Raw genomic sequence first — 6,839 nt, 5'->3', positions numbered from 1 at the left:
GTGGGGTGCGTAGAACGATGATGACAGCGGTGACAATCCAACAGTGGTGAGTGTATTCCAAGCGTGACAACAGGATCCGAACAGAACGGCGACAAGGCAAGGCAGGAACAACACGAACACGACATCAAACACCAGGATCTACAAACAACGATCAGACAAACAGGAAACGAAAGACAGGGTGTTAAATAGTCTGTGGGAACTAGCCGCACCTGCCGCTGATCAGTGATCAGCGACCACACCCACATGAAACAATCAACATGACGTAACCTGACTACAGCTGGAGACGGTGCATTCACGAACCGTGACAGTGGTACTTTTTTAGGATACTTTGATGAATAAAAAGTAAAAAAAAAATAAAAAAATAAAAAAAAATCAATACCTTTATTCAGCAAGGATGTGTTAAATTGATAAAAAGTGAAAGTAAAGAAAATATATTATTAGAATATATATTATAATTTTTTATTTTATTTTTATAAATGCAGTTCTTTTTAACCTTTTATTCATCAAATATATCAGACAGCAGAACTGTTTCCAACACTCATAATAAATCTGAATATTAGAATGATGTGAGGTGATAGACTGGATGTGACATCTGACACTTAAGGCTGGAGTAATGATGCTGAAAATTCAGCTTTGCATCACAGGAATAAATTATTTTTTTTAAGTATATTCAAAAAGAAAACTATTATTTTAAGTTGTAATAATATGTCACAATATTACTGTTTTTTCTGTATTTTTGATCAAATAAATGCAGGCTTGATGAGCAGAAGAAACTTCTTTCAAAAACATTAAAAATAGTAATTTTCCAAACTTTTGGTCTGTACTGTATATATATATATATATATGTATATATATATATATATATATATATATATATATATATATATATATATATATATATAAATGATTAAGATTTATTAAAACTCTAGTAGCTAATAGTGACTATAACAGATTAGATTTCCTATAACCCTCATAATGAAAACAATTTAATTTGCTCTTAATTACTCAAGCTCAGGCCATCCAAGATATACAGTACTGGTCAAGTTTGGACACATTACTTTTTAAACTTTTTTCTTTTTTTTTTAAAGAATACAGGAATACAATAATACAGAAAAGAAGATTGTTAGCTGAAACCATAGTGTTTGGTGATTCATTTAATGAAAGACGATGGTAACCATCTTTTTGAGGATCATAAAAACATATAAAAGCAACACAAAATTAATATTCATGGCTCCTGACGATACATTGTTATGTCATATGAAATGATAGGTCTACGCAAGATACTAAACATTATTAATGTATTACCTTTAATCCACAGCCTCGAGATTAAACACATTTACTACAGTCTGGAGCAAAAGCGTAAAGATGTATATAAAACTTTGGGAATCTGTGAAAAGTTAATCTTCCCGACTATCATGAGGAAAGTGAGGATGCGTCTGTTGTATTGTTCATCAATATGATACTTGAGAAAGCCAACTTACTGAAATCCTATTTAAACTTATTAAGTTGGCTTGAGAAAGCCAACTTACTGAAATCCTATTTAAATGTATTATTAGTGGTGCTTGCAGGAGGCAAGGCATCACTATTACTATTCTCCATACTTATTATTAAGTTGGCTTGAGAAAGCCAACTTACTGAAATCCTATTTAAACTTCTTATTATTATGTTGGCTTGGCAACAAGCCAACATACTGTTATGCTATTTAAACTTCTTCTTCTTCTTCTTTTTTTTCTTATTATTATTTTTCTGACAGAAATTCTGAACGCTACTCCTCCTAGGGTTTTAAAGCCACAAGCCCCAAACTCGGCAGACACCTGCGGGATAGAGCGGTGCTGGTTGCTATATCTTTTCAGACTGATCAGACTTAAAGTTTTTTTTTTATTAATTTTTAAATGTCAAAATTCATTACCCATAGACTTACATTGTCTGAGAAAAAATGCGCCCCTACAGTTGCAATGAGATTTAGGGGAGGAGTCGGGTTTCGTTTAACTTTTAAACCGTTAAAAATACAAGTAAATAATACAATTTCCTTCAAACTGACATGCTAAACTAACATATCTGATTAATACAGGGGTTAGGGCTCATTAATAATTGATTTCTGGGCAGAGAGCAGTCGAGAGAAGAATCACGGCTGCTCATCTCAGGCTGTCTCCACGGAGCTCACAACGAGCGAATTCATTCTTATTTAAGACCTTTTAAAACGGCGATTGCACGCAATCCACACGTTAGAACACACCAAGAGCTAAATTCAGATGTTTCTGAACTGTTTAAAGTAGTAACATGATATATTCGCGGCAGCCAAATGTCCGCGAGCTCGCGATGTATTTCTCTGAACACTTGAAGTCCACATGACAGCCGCGTTTCGGGGCGAGATCGGACAAATAAATAGGCTACCCATTTCATTCACACTGACAAGCTAAACCAACATATGTTATTATTACCGGGTCAGATCTCATTTATAAATTATGTCTCTGGCCAAAGAACAGCGAGAATGACGAGAGAGAAATGAGCGCTACATCAGCATTTTTTAAGCGCTTCCAAAAATAATATCACAGCGAATTGCACTAATCCACCCATTAGAACACAACAAGAGCAGAATTCAGGTGTTTTAGAACTGTTTATGTGGGCAAAATGAAATATAATTTGACAGCGTGATACAGCTTATGAATACTTGATGTCTGGGCAGAGAGAAGTCAGAAAGACGAGAGAAGAATCACGGCTGCTCAGCTCAGGCTGTCTCCACGGAGCTCACAACGAGCGAATTCATTCTTATTTAAGACCTTTTATAATTAAATTATATCGACGAATGCACGCAATCCACACGTTAGAACACACCAATAGCTGAATTCAGATGTTTCTGAACTGTTTAAAGTAATAACATGATATATTCGCGGCAGCCAAATGTCCGCGAGCTCGCGATGTATTTCTCTGAACAAGTCTAAATAGAGAATTCACAGCCTTTCACATTAAAACCCTGCAGCGAAACGGCACAAAACAATTAGAAGAATATATTATACACATGAAAATGAGTGTTTATATGTGCTTGTGTGATTTTATCTGTCAGGCTGAAGTTCTGAACGTCACATCAATTGCTATCCATCGTCACAACATGATAAAGTCATTTATATATATTTTTAAGAGCTTCTTAAGATATTAATGCACACAATCCACTCATTAGAACAAAACAAGAGCAAAATCCAGGTGTTTGTTGAGCCGTGCAAAACGAAATATCATTTGACATCGAGGGGAAAAAAGTAACTGTAACTCCATGAATACTCAACGAAGAGACAGAGATATATCTATAGAAAGCTTGACATGTCTACTTTTAAACCAAACAAGTGCTGCCGAACAAATATTCTGTGATAAAGTAATCCATATCAAAACAACGCAATGTCCTTTTTTCACGTCTAATGTGTGGAAGGCCAAGAGGGTCAAATACACGTGAATTTTAACGTGTCTCTGTGAAGGGTCTACTTTTTTTGGATACAAACATAATAAGAACAAAACTTTGGGCACTTATAAAATAAAGATAACAAACAAGGTGTGCTGTCTGCAGCCTTGGTCTGCGCTGATCTTCATTTACAAACACGTCATTAAAATGAACTGTAACTCCATGAATACTCAACGAAGAGACGAGAGATATATCTATAGAAAGCTTGACATGTCTACTTTTAAACTAAACAAGTGCTCCCGAACAAATATTCTGTGATAAAGTAATCCATATCAAAACAAAGCGATGTCCTTTTTTCACGTCTCGGGGTCAAATACACGTGAATTTTAACGAGTCAACAACACGTTAAATACGTGTATTTCATGCGTAGACAACACATATTTAATATTATTTATTTATCGGTGCTGCACAACATGGTAAAGTCATTTATAATTTTTTTAAGAGCTTCTTAAAATACTATATTACTCCAATGTTATATCCAATATTATTTAACGTGTTAAATAGTGTTGTTTACAAGTGAAAAATCAGCGGGTATTTAACATGTATTTCACGTGAAATACACTGAAGTACACCTTAAAAATCAGTTTGAAGAGGTCAATGTCATTGGCTGCTGAGGACTTGGGTCAAACCACTTCTGTGAGCTTAGTGGTTGGGGTGTACCATTCATAGACAGGCAACCACCATTTAACATGCTATAGATCAGCTTATTCAGCCTTATTATTTAGTCTTTTTTCTTTTCTGTTTTGTATAGCCTATAGAAATAATATATTTAAGTTTCAGTTTTATGAAATATTTATTTTATAATGAATAGTAATTAAAATGTTGTGGTGATAGTATAAAGTTTATAAAAGTTACAGTATTTTGTAATGAAACAGGACTTTTTGTTTAGCTCTTGACTCGCCGAAGTATACTATATATAGTGTCCCTTCTTTAATTTTTCAGTAATGTGTGATAACTTAAAATATGTTGTCAGTACTATTAAAATAAGATTAAATTGAATGGTATTTAGGAGATTATGGTTTTTGCATGACTTATTTCACATTCAGCTAGACAACCCTGTCGTAGCTGTTATCATAGCCTAGGCTTTTTATTAAAAAAGAAAAAAGCAAGGGACCATGGAAAAAGACTGTTGCAGGTGTATTTTTTATGGTATTATTATTTTATTTTTTTGCAGCAGGGCAACTCAAGAATGTTGGGCACACAAGTACTGTGGCTCTTTTGCCCCATGGCCAAGATGGCCAAGCCAACATCAAAGTTAGTTCACTAACTTTTAATTCTAGTTATTATGTTGGCTTGTGGCAACAAGCCAACATACTGTTATGCTATTTAAACTTCTTCTTTTTCTTATTATTATTTTTCTGACAGAAATTCTGAACGCTACTCCTCCTAGGGCTTTAAAGCCACAAGCCCCAAACTCGGCAGACACCTGCGGGATAGAGCGGTGCTGGTTGCTATATCTTTTCAGACTGATCAGACTTAAAGTTTTTTTTTTAATTAATTTTTAAATGTCAAAATACATTACCCATAGACTTACATTATCTGAGAAAAATTGCGCCCCTAGTTGCAATACCCGAGATTAAGGGAGGAGTCGGCCGGGTTTCGTTTCACTTTTAAACCGGTTAAAAATACCAAGTAAATAATACAATTTCCCTCAAACTGACAAGCTAAACCAACATATCTGATTATTACAGGGGTCAGGGCTCATTAATAATTGATTTCTGGGCAGAGAGCAGTCAGAAAGATGAGAGAAGAATCACTGCTGCTGTCTCCACGGAGCTCACAACGAGCGAATTCATTCTTATTTAAGACCTTTTAAAACGGCGATTGCACGCAATCCTCACGTTAGAACACACCAAGAGCTAAAATCAGATGTTTCTGAACTGTTTAAAGTAATAACATGATATATTCGCGGCAGCGCAACTGCCCGCGAGCTCGCGATGTATTTCTCTGAACACTTGAAGATAATTTACAGCCTGTCACATTAAAACACTGCAGCGAAACGGCACAAAACAATTAGAAGAATATATTATACACATGAAAATGAGTGTTTATATGTGATTGTGATATTTTATCTGTCAGGCTGAACCTCACATCAATTGTTATCCATCGTCACAACATGGTAAAGTCATTTATATATATATTTTTAAGAGCTTCTTAAAATAAATATTCCTGCGAATGCACACAATCCACCAATTAGAACACACTAAGAGAAAAATCCAGGGGTTTTTGAGCCGTGTATGTGTGCAAAATGCAATATTTGACATCGCGAAGGGAAAAAAAAGTCACATGACAGCCGCGTTTAGGGCGAGATCAGACAAATAAATAGGCTACACATTTCATTCACACTGACAAGCTAAATCAACATATGTTATTATTACCGGGTCAGATATCTCATTAATAAATTATGTCTCTGACCAAAGAACAGAGAGAAAGACGAGAGAGAAATGAGAACTTCATCAGCATTTTTTTAAGAGATTCCAAAAATAATATCACAGCACTAATCCACCCATTAGAACACAACAAGAGCAGAATTCAGGTGTTTTTGATATGTTTATGTGTGCAAAATGACATATAATTTGACAGCGTGATACAGCTTATACTGGAAGGAAAAAAGTCAAGACAGCCTTTTAACTCTGGAGTCGATTAACGCATATACGCGTTTTGAGTCATTTTCTGCTGATAACCCTGACAATTACTTAAATAACATTTTCAGTTTTAAACGTACAGATAAGAGCAATACATCAATCGAATCTGTAAAGGGTCTACTTTTTTTTGGATACAAACATAATAACAACAAAACTTTGTGCACTTATAAAATAAAGATAACAAACAAGGTGTGCTGTCTTCAACCTTGTCTGCGCTGATCTTCATTTACAAACACGTCATTAAAATGAACTGTAACTCCATGAATACTCAACGAAGAGACATGAGAGATATATCTATAGAAAGCTTGACATGTCTACTTTTAAACTAAACAAGTGCTGCCGAACAAATATTCTGTGATAAAGTACGCGATGTCCTTTTTTCACGTCTCCCTTCTAATGTGTATGGAAGGCCAAGAGGGTCAAATACACGTTAAATACGCGTTGTTTACTCGTGAAAAATCAGCGTGTATTTAACTTGTATTTCACGTTTTAAATACACGTTAAATACACGTGAAATACACGTGAAGTATGCCTTAAAAATCAGTTTGAACAGGTCAGTGTCATTGGCTGCTGAGGACTTGGGTCCAGGGGCGTAGCAGCCATTTTAAAAGTGGGGGGGACAGCTGATGTTCATAATACATTCTAAATAGAATACCAATTGGCATTTTACTTTTTCAAATTTGGGAACATGACATGATAGCTTACAGGAACCTATTTTTGTTAAATCATACTCAAAATGTAAA

This window comes from Carassius gibelio, chromosome A1 (genome assembly GCF_023724105.1).
Source record: "Carassius gibelio isolate Cgi1373 ecotype wild population from Czech Republic chromosome A1, carGib1.2-hapl.c, whole genome shotgun sequence".
Taxonomy (NCBI): domain Eukaryota; kingdom Metazoa; phylum Chordata; class Actinopteri; order Cypriniformes; family Cyprinidae; genus Carassius; species Carassius gibelio.
The sequence above is the reverse complement of the archived record's forward strand: the minus strand, read 5'-3'. Positions refer to the sequence as shown.